The sequence below is a fragment of the Patella vulgata genome, chromosome 1 (genome assembly GCF_932274485.2).
Source record: "Patella vulgata chromosome 1, xgPatVulg1.2, whole genome shotgun sequence".
NCBI classification, from domain to species: Eukaryota; Metazoa; Mollusca; class Gastropoda; family Patellidae; genus Patella; species Patella vulgata.
In genome coordinates, this window is record NC_065879.2 from 80,596,215 (window position 1) to 80,611,135 (window position 14,921).

Sequence of the window (14,921 nt, forward strand, 5' to 3'; positions counted from 1 at the left end):
CCAAAATCAACTCTGTAGACCCACGGATGGCTCGGCTACAGCTCGGATTTAAATAATTGATTAAATCAAATAAGGGGTATAACCTGATTAAAATACGTCAGTAAGATCGAGGCTAAATGATAGAGTGTACTTAGCGAGGCCGCTGTAAAGCGTTTCCGTATGCCATTGAAAACTTTACTTGATAATCGAGATATGTAGGTGGAGTTAACGCTTGTCAATCAAACGATCAGCGAAGGTGAAGACGCATTTCGCTACCATTTTTAGTCAAATATTACAACGATGATAACTATGTTCAGAATAAAGTAATTTGACTGAATGTTTCAATATATTCTTCTTTCATCATCTACTTTTGAACTGTTATAGCAAGAATGGCCAACTCTCTATAAAAATCTCCCATAATGTATCTTTAAAGATTTGTTTAAATATTATTAGAATATTAACAGGGTAGGGTGGAAGCCTCAATTGTAAGGTGGAACCAAGCTAGGAAATCAATGCAGGGATCAAACACCCGACCTCCAGGCGAGCGAGTCGGCGTCTTACCCACTTAGCCACCATGACCCCCACTGGGATAGGACCTTGAGCCTTAGGGAGTCTGATCCCTGAGCCACTGTGGCACCTTCAGTAATCAGGTTTAACGTATAAAAGTCATCTTTTAATATTTTTCAGATGAGTCATTCCCAGAGAAAATGTTTGTTTTTGGTCGAATTATAACATGTGGTAATATTACTCAGGGTTTATTTCCCTCCAAAACATGGACATGTGCTGACATAAGGTAAGGATACAATTCAAAAGTGCTATCAGATGTTCTGATAAAAAAAAATCAGGCATACCCAGCAATTCAAAAGGACAACTCTATAACTACAGTGGACTCTTGTCACATCCGACCGATGAATAATCCGGCACTCTGTGAAATCCGACATCATTTTCATGTCCCGATTTATTTCCTTATTATTTCAACCAAAAAATCTTTGTGTAATCCGTACTCTGAATATTCCAAATTACGACATCAATCGGCCTTCCCGTCACATAATTTCCATTGAATCAACACTGTATAACCCGGCCTTAAATCAGTGGGTGTGAAGCCACAAAAGATTAACAAGCAATCACCAATTAATTATAGGTGATATTAAAACTCGCTTGCATAGGTCTTTGTTGATTAATTTGATAATTTTATAATCTCTTGTAAGACAGTTGTGACAAATACTAAAGAATACCCACGAATTTACCCCCGAATTATTCACAGTCGTAAAAATATTCCTAGCACCTGTTGGAAACATTCGTTGCACATGCCGATTAAACCTGAAAACCTAAGTTTGTTCACCCTACAGAAAGATTTATCATTTTTATAGGGAATAACGTTCTGGGGATTCGAAGCTACATTATAAAATACTTCCGGTTTTCGAAGTTACAATAATACTTCAAATTTTGAGAAAACTGAGTATTCCGACACTCTGCGAAATCCGACACATTGTAACGATCCCATACGATGTCGGATTTGACAGAGTCCACTGTAGTTAGTTGTGAACTCCCCAAAGGAGAACTGGTATCAAGTGTTCGAAATGAATAAGCATACTCTGCCTTGTGCACAACAATTCAAAAGTACAACAATATTAAGTTAACTACATGTATATGTCAACTCCCCAAATTAGAAGTTGTACCAGGTGATCTTAAAATAATTATCATACTCTGCCATGTCCCAAGACTATTAAAAAGTACAACAATATTAAGTTAGCTATATGTCAACTCACCATACCAGGTGTTCTTAAAAGAATTATCATACTCTACCATGTCCAAGACTATTAAAAAGTACAACAATAATGAGTTAGCTAATGTTCCAGAGTGAATAAGGGTCGCAGTGGGTAAGACGCTGGCTCGCTAGCCTGGAGGTCAGTTGTTCGATGTTCGATCCCTGCATTGTCCGAGAAAGTTCACCTCGATTTTTCGGCGTGGTTCCCCCTTGTCAGTGATACAGGATGGAGGGCCTAACATGGACAGCTGTCTAGTCATTCGGATGAGACGAAAAACCGAAGTCCCCTTTACACATTGGCATACACGTAAAAGATCCCTTGACAGTTGGAATTCGATATATGAGTAGGCCGTAGTGCCGCTGTCCAGGCAAAATTTCCCTCATAGCACACTGTATGGTGTATGCCCGTCTTCATTAGCCCAGTTTGGAGCAAAACAGTAGGACGTTAAACCCCATTTCATTTCATTTCCAGAGTGAATAAGCATACCCATTCAATGCTAATTAGTTACCTATGTGAACTCCTCAAATGAGAAATAGTATCTGATGTTCTAGAAATAGTAAAAGAGAGAGAAATGGGGTTTAACGTCCACTCGACACAAAATAGGTCATTTCGGGACTAACATGGTTCAATTTTATTTCAATAATTGGCTTGCACGTAGGGGTCTTTAGCAGTAGGAGGAAACCTGCGGACCCAGAGAAAACCCACAAGGTTGGACAGGCGACCCTACTCCTTGTCACGTTCAACCGGGGATTCGAAACCACGCCAGTTGAGTCAATGACTGGCCTTATGATACAGCACGTACGTGTTAACCATTCGGCCATCCAAACCCCTCTCTAGAAAGAGTAAGCATACCCAGTCATGTACATAACATCCATATTGACATAGCTAACTTGAGCTATGGCTTGAATACAATTTTTCGATACAGAAATTTTAATGATAGAAAAAATTAAAGTAGGATACAAGAGTAAACAAATGGGGCAGGGGAAGGTACATGTACTGCACCGGTACTGAAAAATCCATCTAGAATTCACAGGTAAGCTTTATATAGCGTCCCTTGGGTGTTTTTCAGTTAATCCGGTATCTCCTTTCCATACCAAACTTACCATACTTTTATTTGAAATGACAACTTTCGTTGTAATGTATCTTTAAATGATGTATGACTCTATTTTGTTTAACCTTGAAATAGACATAAATGGTTCTAAAAGCACAAATCAATGTAATGTGAATGTACGTAAAGTGATTTATATTCAATTTTAGAAAAAAATATTGTAATTTCTAATCAATTATGTTCGGTGAAATAAGTGAAAAGTTCAAATTGAAGGGCAGTCGTTTACACCTGTTTATAGTGCATTCTACACGTTTTTTAAATTATTATTTTGTCGTTTGTGAATCAGCCTTTACTAATTACTTGTACATCGTGTTGTAGGATGTTTTTATTTGTTCATTACAAAATGGCACCCGAAACATGGGTACCCGACTCATGTATTGATAAATGAAAATTGTGTCTTAAATTTTAAATATTGGATATTAAGATCCTATAGTTTAACGGCAAGATAACAACACCAATAATACTGATTGAAACTGATAAATATTGAATTCTAATTTGTGTTTTTAATTTCAAATATTATGGAAAATTTGAGTTAGATGTTAACCACTCGTCTGTATAACTTATTTATATTATTTCAGTGTAAATGGTGCTAATTTAGCATATGGCTATAATATAGGAAGTCTGGGTGTGGTTGAATGCCAGGAAACAAAAGGAAAACATGAATTTGCCACCCTATGTCGAGAATTATTATCACTTATAGATGTTAAAACACCATTATGGGCTGTATATGTAAGTTAAATACTCCTATTTGAAAATTTAGATTTTCCAGCGTGGTTTCCCATTGTCAGTGGTGCAGAACGAAGGACCTGACAAGGAAGGGATGCAAAAACCAAGGTCCTGTGTACACATTGGTATTCAATATAAGAGTAGGTTGTAGCCAGAGGTTGCAGTGGATCAATTTCAAGTTGTGTAAAAATATGCAGACATTCCAAAATTTTGTGTTTTTGCCCTCGACATCTGCGTGACTTAGAGCCTCTCAAAATACTCAATATAGAAGCATGTAAAGTCGTTTTGTGAACAACCCCTTTTTTAAGCGTCCTTATTTTATTGATATGCCTACTGTATTTAGTCTAATGACGACTGGAGGTTAACGGCATGTGACGGCATGTCTATGGTTGATGGCTCATTCATTTCAATCTTTCACTTCGACAGGACATAAAGAGAAAACTATCGCTATGAAAGCCAACATTTGATTGGCTGAATGTAAACAGTATATTGTGTTCTAGCCAATCCCAAGTCGTGTATGAAATGCGCTTTATTGCTTCCAATAGGATAGTTATGTAGGCTTACTGCCATGAACTTATGAATGAAATAAGAGGAAATATAAAAAAATACGGAGACTACGTGCAGTAGAGGAGTGTAAATGCCAGGTGAAGCACATAAATTGTACAAACTACGACATAGAATAATCTAATTATTCTCACGTTGGGGAAATTTTCTGCATGTAAATTACGCAGCGTCCGTCAATATTTGCGTTTATTTTGAAAAAAATGTGTGAAATATGCGGATTTTTGCGTGACTGCGACCTCTGGCTGTAGCATACTGTATGATGTATGCCCGTCTTCATTAGCCCTGTAGGAGCTGAACAGTAGGTCATTAAACCTCATTTCATTTCATAACTATCTGTGTTTGAAAATTCAAATGCGGTTTAATGTCTACTTCTCTGCAAAGACTGGGCTTATGAAGACGGGCATACGCCATACAGTGTGCTGTGAGGTAAATTTTGGCCAGACAGTGGCACTACGACCTACTCTTATATCATATTCCAGCTGTCAAGGGATCTTTTACGTGTACATCAATTTCTACGCAGGACCTAAGTTTATCATACAATCTGAAAAAATGACACTGGTCTTACCAGGCCCTCCGTCCTGCACCACTGACAATACAAAACCATGTTGTAAAATCTTGGGAAACTTTCTCGACGAACACCAGAATCAAACACCGAATCTCCTGGTTAGGGAGCGAACCACCGAGGCTCCCATGAAAAAAATAATAATATAATCTTTATTCAGATCTCACAATGAGACATATGAATACAATTTACAAAAATAGTTCATTCAATCAATGGCAGATTTGGGACAATACACTTCATTCATATTTAAGTTATGAAAATAGATCTTACTTTGTTATATTTATCAGGTTGATCATTTAATTAATTTACATATTTTCCAACAGATTTATTATTAATTAATTCTATTAATTTCTCAAAGATTGCCAACTCAATTCCTTTAATTATACTTTTCAGGGGGGTTGGATGGTCGAATGGTTAGCACGTGCGTGCTGTATCATAAGGCCTGTCATTGAGTCAACTGGCTTGGTTTCGAATCCCTGGTTGTACGTGACAAGGAGTGGGGTCGCCAGTCCAAACTAGTGGGTTTTCTCCGGTCCTCAGGTTTCCTCCCACTGCTAAAGACCCCTACATGCAAGCGAATTACTGAAATAAAATTAAACCATATGTTAGTCCCGAAATGACCTAGTTTGTGTCAAGTGGACGTTAAACCCTATTTCTCTCTCTCTTTATTTATACTTTTCTGACAGATTGTCGACCTAATTTACCTAATTATCCATAGAAATAATAATAATTAACTTTCTTAATACTTAAATATCAGGTAATTATGGTAATGAAGTCTGTAATAGCTTTAAGGTTAACCAGGTATGAGAACTAAGCATGGTGCCAATTAAATTGCCATATCTCTTCAAGTACTTGTTAAAATAGACATTATTACACATATAACGCAACAGTATCTCATTAGCATTGGTGTAAAACGGCTTGTATTTCCAATTGAGGGGGGGGGGTGGCCTAATGGTTTAGAGTGGCACGCTTTGAGCTCAAGCTGGCTAGCCACCCCAGCTTGCCATCTTGGTTTTAATCCCAGGTGTGAACGTCTGTGGCTTGGAGAATGGGCACCTTCTCAAACTTGTGGGTTTACTCCGAGCTCTAAGATAATATAAATAAAAATAAGACAACTTGTCTGCGATAACACCCTTGGTGGAAGCAGACATTAAACACTAAGAACAACAACAACAGGAAGTCCTGGTTTGGATCAAAGTTCCACAGGATTTTACAACCTGATTTTTCCATTGTCAGTGGCGCAGGGCGGAGGTTCTGGCAAGGAAAAAGGGTGCTAGTCGTTTGGGTTTACAGAACATAATTTTTATGGAAAACAATGATGGTTTTATTCTAAAATCCGGACATTTTGACAAGTATCCTCTCATCATTATCAACCAAATTTCATTTGGTTTTCCTCAAAAATTTGTTACAAGCATGGGAACCACAGGTCTCAGTGAGCAAGACGACAGCTCACTAGCCTGAAGGTCCTGTGGCCGATTCTGGAGTTAGTTGAGAAAGTTCATCTGGATTTTCCAGAGTGGTTCCCCGTCAGTGGTGTAGGATGGAGGGCCTGGCAATAGACAACATATAGTCATTTGGATGGGACACTGTATGGCATATGCCTGTCTTCATTAGCCCAGTTCGGAGCAGAACAGTTGGACATTAAACCCTGTTTCATTTATTTCATTTCTAAGCCATGTAGCTGATAATTCCCCAGTTGTATGTGACAAGGAGTAGGGTCGCCTGTCCAACCTCATGGGTTTTCTCCAGTTCCTCCAGTTTCCTCCCACTGCTAAAGACCCCTACGCGCAAGCGAATAATTGAAATTAAATTAAACCATGTGATAGTCCCGAAATGACATAGTTTGTGTCGAGTGGAGTTAAACCCCATCTCTCTCTCTCTGTCCCTCCCTCTCTCTCTCTCTGTAGCCTATACACAATGGATTGACTGATAAAGCTTCACATCCTGTAACATGGTAATCAATAAAACATGATTTCTGTCTACCTAGAAACCCATGTAATGCCTTACAAATTGTTGACAATTTACATAAGCACTGACAATTATATATGGCTTCATCTTTCACAATTTCTACATAATTAAAGCATTTGTTTTTGTCGATGTACCGTAGCTTAATTAGACTTCGACGAACAGACAGGATTAAAGGAATCCATTGATCGAGGAGAAGTTAAAAAATATATTGTGTTAATGGACTGTACATTAGTTTTTTTACAATAAATTATTGGGATTCTCTTCCAGATATCCTGCTTTTCACACGACAACATTTTTGATCATATTCCAATAAATAGTTTTGTCGGTGTAGCTTTATTAGACGTCAAGCTTTGAAACAATCTATTGATCGATGAGAAGTTAAAAAAAATATATTACATTACTGTTTTTACAAATAAATGAAAGAGGACGTCATGTGTGGCTGACATTCTGCTTATCACACAACCATTTATAGTGATTAGTCCTATTGCAAAGGGGGATCACGGTGGCTAAGTGGGTAAGATGCTGGCTCGCTAGCCTGGAGGTCGGGTGTTCAATCCCTGCATTGGTCGAGAAAGTTCAACCAGATTTTCCGGCCTGGTTCCCCCATGTCAGTGATGCAGGACGGAGGGCCTGACAAGGACAGCTGTCTAGTCATTCGGATGGGACGAAAAATCAAGGTCCTATGTACATATTGGTGTGCACGTAAAAGATCCCTTGACAGTTGGGATTCAATATAAGTGTAGGCCGTAGTGCTGCTGTCTGGGCAAAATTTCCCTCATAGCACACTATATGGCGTATGCCCGTCTTCATTAGACCATTTCGGAGCAGAACAGCAGGATGTTAAACCCCATTTCATTTCATTTCCAATTGCAAAGATAAATTCCATTTTAAAACAAGAACATGAACATTAATATGTAAACTTTGGAGACTGGTCGATAAATTAACACATTTGTAAGTAAAGTTCAAACTTTATGTAAAGTCACACTTCATTTAGAATACAGGAGCCACAGTCGCTCAGTGACTAAGGCACTGGCTTGCTAGTCTGGAGATGGGAGGTATAATCCCGGTGTTGGCCTATAAAGTTAATTGAGATTTTCAGGCGTGGTTTCCCCTTGTCAGTGGTGCAGTATGGACAGCTGTCTAGTCATTTGGATTGGACAAAAAACACATTAGGTCCTGTGTACACATTGTATGTAAGAGATGCCTTGGCAGTTTGAATTCAATATAAGAGTAGGCTATAACGCTGCTGTCCAAACAAAATTTATCTCATAGCAAACTGTATGGCATATGCCCGTCTTCATTAGCCCAGTCGGAGCAGAACAGTAGAACGTTAAAACCCATTTCATCTCATTTCATTTAGAATACATTTTCAGTACTTTTATGACGCAGGACAATTTATCCAACACTACCCAATACCACCAAATACTAACTAAACACTACCAAATACCACCAGATATTAGCTCAATATTGTAAAAATACTTCAATTATCTAAAAAACATAATAAATAAATAAATAATCAATTTGTGTAATTAGCAAAATATTTACTATTTATAGTATCAGTACCTGGTACCTCGAGCATCTGAAAGTCTAGCCAAATATGACCACATACCTCCCAATTCTATCCCAATACTACAGCATTCAACCACATACATATACTACCTGCATGTATATATAACAATTATCCAAAACTGGGAGAATTATGCAATTACTTCAAGATCAGTGGGTTAATTACTATAATAAGTGCAAACATTTAATACATCTATTTTTAGTATCAGTGATAAATGAAATGGCTAAACATTGAATAAATGATTTATTTTCAACAAATAAACGTATTGTTATTCAAATAATTGTACATTTATTATTTGAGTAATATTGGCTCATTGATTTCTGATGGTGTGGGTTAATATTTGTTAGTATTTCATGATCAAGGGAGGTAACTGAAAAAAATCGAGACCCCTGGCCATATATATTTGCAAGTTTCCCCGAATGAACTCAATTTGTATATAATTGTATTCTGCTGGTTTTTCACAATATTGAGCTAGCATGTGGTGGTATTTAGTAGTATTTAGTTAGTATTTAGTGGTATAAGGTAAATCGTCCTCTTTTATGACGAATACACAAACTGTTAAAGGCTCAATACCACTCTTGTTGTAACTGAGTAATATGTCCCAATCTTTATTCTGGTCAACAATTTGTACTATTTTACAATATTCCAATTAATTGATGATACAAATTTCATTTTAACACACCTAATTTAAAAAATTGGAAAAATTCAACTAAATGATTTGAAAAGCCTGACGTAAAGCTTTTCAAATGTGACTTGGATTTAAAAATATTTTTGAACCCTCTGGACAAGTAAAATAGGATTTAATGGATAATTTACACAACAGGTAGGACACTAACACATCTAGTACTTAGAATAAGGCTATTTTTTATTTTCTGGAGCTGTCAAGCCAGCAAGAGTGTTATTGTCCTTTTAACATGGTTTGAATTCCACAAGATCGAAAGCTGCTGTCCAGTCCACCTTCATTAGCCTGGTTGGTGCAGAACAATAGAACATTCATTAAACCTCATTTCATTTCATTTCTCTCCACTAACTCAGTTATGTATATAAATATTATGATTATATTTCAGATTCCAAAAGCAACGTGTGCAAAAGATCCCAGAAATCGGGCTATCCTAACTAAAACTGGCAATTCTGAATTTGTTTGGGAAGACAGAGAGCCAGGCTATGGATACATTCATACGATACAGTGTATGGTGAAGCATGATTTATGACTTGGTGAAGCATGATTTATGACTTGGTGAAGAATGATTTATGACTTGGGGAAGTGTGAAATATGACTTGGTGTAGCGTGAAATATGTCTTGGTGAAGTGTGAACTATTACTTAGTGAAGCATGACATACATTACTTGGTGAAGAGTGTCACTTCGTTGAACCCAGACATACATTACTTGGTGAAGGGTGAGACACATTACTTGGTGAAGGGTGAGACAAATTACTTGGTGATGTGTGAAGAATTACCTGGTAAACCCTGATATACAATACTTGGTGAAGGGTAACACTTGGTGAACCCTGACATATATTACTTGGTGAAGTTTGATTTATAACTTGGTGAAGCGTGATAATCTACTTCTAATATTAATTATTAAAGTGTGAAATAAATAACTTACTTGAGTGCAATGTTGAAGGGCCAATCCCAATAATATTTTGGAGAATAAAACTGCTTAATTTTGTGTTAAAATCCCTTAAAATCCTCTACCTTAGGGCCGAGCAACTAACTCAACATATGAGATACGTTTTCAAACAACTTAAAACCTGTCAGTCTTCATCTGGAAATGGAGACCGGTGCCCCAAGCTTTATTATGTGGTGTCTGGATGTAACCAGACTTTTATTTTATAAAAATAATGTGTAGGAGAAATTTATCTTTCGTTATCAAGTACAGCACATGAGTCATTCATTGTATAGACTTTTGACGGAACGGGAATCGATTATCAGGCCATCCAACGAAAAAATTTACCCGAAATCTTAAAAGGGTTACGTTTCCGTATAAGCAGTTTTGACGTTCACGCCCAAACGACTCAATATTTTGAGCTGAAATTTTGAGGCAAGATAAATACACCATTCCACTATATTTTGGCGCTTAAATTTCATATGTATTCAGACTTTTATTTTTGAGACTCTGTTCAAATCGGAACAAATGTATGATTCATTGTTTGGTGATTGGGAAATGTGTTCTGTGTGTTTTAGTGCTAAAGATCCAATAAAATGAACCTGTTTAACATTTGATTTAAATGAACTGGATCAACTTTAAAAGCATCATGAACTTTAAAAAGGTCATGAACTGTATGAACTTTAAAAAGGTCATGAACTGTATGAACTTTAAAAAGGTCATGAACTGTATGAACTTTGACCTATAAAACCATGCATATCATCCATGAACTATCAGTCATGAAACAGATGGGGTGTTACATATTGGGAGTGTTAGACCAGGAACTCTTTGCATACAGCTGGTAATCATCTTGTTCTTGGAGGTGATGCTCTGAAAATAAAAACCCAAAACTCCCCCAATTCGAGTACAATTGACATGAAGCTTTGCATACTTGTTCTTTGGACATATGTGTTCATCTACTGATGGACTTCAATTTTTGTTATGATGCTCCAATTCCAAGAGGACTGTGAGAATGTCATGTTCAGGTGCTTGTTTGAAGAATTTTTTTGTTGACTTTCACATCATTTCTTTTCCAATAAATTCCAATAACACCTGAATAATGTTGACCTTTAAATTTGACAGGTAAATGTCCATTGATTAATTTGAAACCCTGTGATTTTAAGCCTATAAACTTGTACAACAATAGGCTACTGTTTTTTATCTGAAAATGTACCGCAATGTCAGGTACAAACATGCCGAGTCATAGTATTTTTATTTGAGCATTATTTGCAAAACTGGAACATTTTATGGAAACTGTGTTTTTATCTGAAAATGTACCGCAATGTCAGGTACAAACATGCCGAGTCATAGTATTTTTATTTGAGCATTATTTGCAAAACTGGAACATTTTATGGAAACTGTGTCTTTCCCAGCCATGCCCACCCACTCCCCTTCTGCTACAAGGAATATTGGTCTAAACAAACTAGCGTTGTACAGAAATTTAGTTACATCTTATGATTGCCTGAGATGGGGATTATTAATTAGTTCATTAATATTAAAATAGTCCCAGTAACAATCCCCCAGAATCTTATTGCGGATCGCTACATTGTTTATATATTTTTAGATTTTCATAAACCATATATCTTTTTCAAATAACAATTTCTGTGGTTTATTTCACTGTGATGTTTCACATAATAATATGTCTTTTTGACTCTTTAAAGTTACATTATATAAGAGCTAAAACAGCTTATTGCAGATATTTCATTTGACCTCTTATGTTATGTAAATCATTAATTAGATATTTATTCACATGCCGGGGGGTTGGATGGCTGAATGGTTAGCGTGCACGTGCTGTATCGTTAAGTCTGTCATTGAGTCGACTGGCGTGGTTTCGAATCCCCGGTTGTACGTGATTCGATGATATACATGTATCTAGATTAAAAACATATTCAAACTATGTAATTTATTAAACATTTGCTTCAAATCCCTCTTAAAACGGGGGGTTGGATGGCTGAATGGTTAGCGTGTGTGCATTGTATCATAAAGTCTTTTATTGAGTCAACCGGCGTGGTTTCGATTCCCCAGTTGTACGTGACAAGGAGTAGGGTCGCCTGTCCAACCTCGTGGGTTTTCTCCGGGTCCTCCGGTTTTCTCCCACTGCTAAAGACCCCTATGCGCAAGCGAATTATTGAAATAAAATTAAACCATATGTTAGTCCCGAAATAACCTAGTTGTGTCGAGTGGACGTTAAACCCCATTTCTCTCTCTCTCTCTCTATTCACATGCCAAGCCCATCTATATCATCAAATGGTTTGTTTTCAATAGATATAAACACGATTGTCAGTTAATAATTTGATTTAAAATAGAAAGTTAGATTTGTACTTGAAAAGGACATCTGAAATATTGTCAAAACCGTTTTGTGTAATTCTAGTAATTTATCCCCAAATAACACATTCTACAGTAGATATCGCTTATGTGATAACTTTCATATCTCTTTACATGAATTTGATTTATATATAAAGAATTATATATATTTATTTGTGCGTGTAAGAAAGGGTTGGGTGATAAACAAAATCTTCTACTCGTCTTTTTTGATATCAAAAAAAGACACGTAGGAGATTCTCTGTATAATAATATAAGTTAATTTGCTAAATGCCTCTGAAGGATTGTGTACGAATGTATGGGGTGTTCCCACTTTGCCGGCAGGCTTTGATGTCAAATTTTGCCGCTAACCCAGGGTTGATCCTAGAATAATGGTGTTATAAACTACAGTATAGTCCATATCTTTTTTAAGAATAAAAATGTATTGATTTTAACAAATTTAACTTTTATTAAATAACATTAAATAATTTACACATATAAAAATGTATTGATTTTAACAAATTTAACATTATTAAATAACATTAAGTAATTTACACATATAAAAATGCATTACAATTTACACATTTAACTTTTATTAAATAGCATAATATAATTTATAAATAAATGCCTTACAACATAACAATCTTTTACAGCCCCATTAAATAAGATATATTTATATTAATATATTGAATTGAATTCATGTTTGAAGGCATAACGCGGACATGAACTGTGTTCAAAATGTCATTAATTAGTTGGTTAATAAATTTTATTAAGAGGGATTAAGAGCTCATTAACGCTGAACACTAATGGACGGTTCTTGAATGACTACTTTTAAACAGAGAATAGTTTTAAGATCAATTATAGGATTAACAGTCTGCCGGCATAGTGGGACACACCGAATGTATTGCTTTATTATATATTTTTAATACATAAAATAATAATGTATTGATATGTACATGTATACATTGTTAGGTAACCTTTACATACTAATGTATTGTTATGTATCTTTACATGTACATGTATTCATGTATTGTTATGTATCTTTTACATGTATCTGTTTATGGATCTTTTATGTACGAATATATTGGTTTATGGATCTTTTACATGTTTCAGTTATATACCAGCTGTTTACTTATCAGACTCCATACGTTCAACATTCACAATGTAGACAGTATTCAAACATCAACACAAGCTTTTGTTGTCTAGACTCTAGATACTGGAAGGGTTGGGGATAGGTAGAAAACTGGTTTTGTAGTCCCTGCTGATAAATAAACCGCATAGAATTTTACCGCCTTTACCACCCACGCTACTAGTAACATGATAATATTTATGGTTTATACACAAAAAAAAAAATAATAATAACAAACCATAGGTATATCTGTTTCAAATTCATGTCAATAATATTCCTGCATAACTGTCGTTTATTCGATGTATACTGACAGTGAAACGTCCATGATAACAATAGTTCATAATGTCTAAACATCCTTTATCGTCTTTATAACAGGGTATTTTAATTATTACATCGACTGCTTTTCTCAACTAAAGGGGGGGATCACGGTGGCTAAGTGGGTAAGGCGCTGGTTCGCTAGCCTGGAGGTCGGGTGTTCGATCCCTGCATTGGCCGAGAAAGTTCATCCAGATTTTCCGGCGTGATTTCCCCTTGTCAGTGATGCAGGACGGAGGGCCTGACAAGGACAGCTGTCTAGTCGTTCGGATGGGACGAAAAACCGAGGTCCCGTGTACACATTGGCGTGCACGTAAAAGATCCCTTGGCAGTTGGAATTCGATATAAGAGTAGGCCATAGTGCCGCTGCCCGGGCCAAATTTCCCTCATAGCACACTGTACGGCGTATGCCCGTCTTCATTAGCCCAGTTTAGGAGCAGAACAGTAGGACGTTAAACCCATTTCATTTCATTTCTCAACTAAAGGCATCACAGACGTCCACGTACTATCAGGTCCTGGGGCCTGTTTCACGAAATTTTAACTAAGATAAAATCCAAATTTTAATAATTTAATTGTATAATATTAGATTGATTTTAGCGCTTAGCCAATCAAAATTGAAGTATCTACTAAAATTTAGATTTTATCTTTAGTTAAGATTTCGAGAAACAGGGCCCTGTTTTTTGGGGGGATATTTATGTTGAGGTAAATCATGCAGGGTTCACGCCAAATTTAAACTTTTTACTAGGTTATGTTTTTAGTGAAAACTATTAGAGAATTTGTACAGGACTGAATAATTATCAGTTAAAAAGTTGATATTACAACGATTTCAGTCAATCTGTTTTCTCTACCATTCTTGTGTAGCAAATTACACCTCTACTGCTTATTTGCTCCTTTTGGTTTTCGTGAAAACAAATAGAAGACTAACCTGGAAATTTTTTGTTAATTATTTATTTTGAATTGTGTGTGTGTATATATACCTAATTCATCCATTTTGCTCTAACAAATACTTTTGTGCAGCACATTGCACGTAGGTACTGCTTATACACTGCTTTGGTTTGGGAGATTAAACTGTTATTTTTTTTTAATTTTGATTTGATCTACAGAAATCCATTAGATATTATATAATTAATGTACCAGAAAATCCATTAGATATTATATTATGTATAATGTACCAGAAAATAAACAAATTTTGAACATATCTATTCTGTTTTGTGGTTTTATGGAACAGTCGTAACTCGCCACATTTTTTATGATGTAAATAAAACTTAAAGATACATTATAGAAGAT

General features: G+C 36.1%; 2 long non-coding RNA genes across 2 annotated transcripts in view; both read left to right on the forward strand.

Annotated features, from left to right (window-relative positions):
* LOC130013093 (uncharacterized) overlaps positions 1-3,574 on the forward strand; it is a 33,634-nt gene extending 30,060 nt beyond the window's left edge. Inside the window, exons 2-3 of the long non-coding RNA XR_008788433.1 lie at positions 667-772; positions 3,435-3,574. This is a non-coding gene — a long non-coding RNA (uncharacterized LOC130013093). The remainder of the gene's footprint in view (positions 1-666; positions 773-3,434) is intronic.
* Positions 3,575-10,955: 7,381 nt separating this feature from the next.
* LOC126825087 (uncharacterized) lies at positions 10,956-14,832 on the forward strand. The gene is made up of 2 exons (XR_007681785.2): positions 10,956-11,074; positions 11,179-14,832. It is a non-coding gene; the product is annotated as an uncharacterized LOC126825087 (long non-coding RNA).
* Positions 14,833-14,921: the final 89 nt, after the last annotated feature.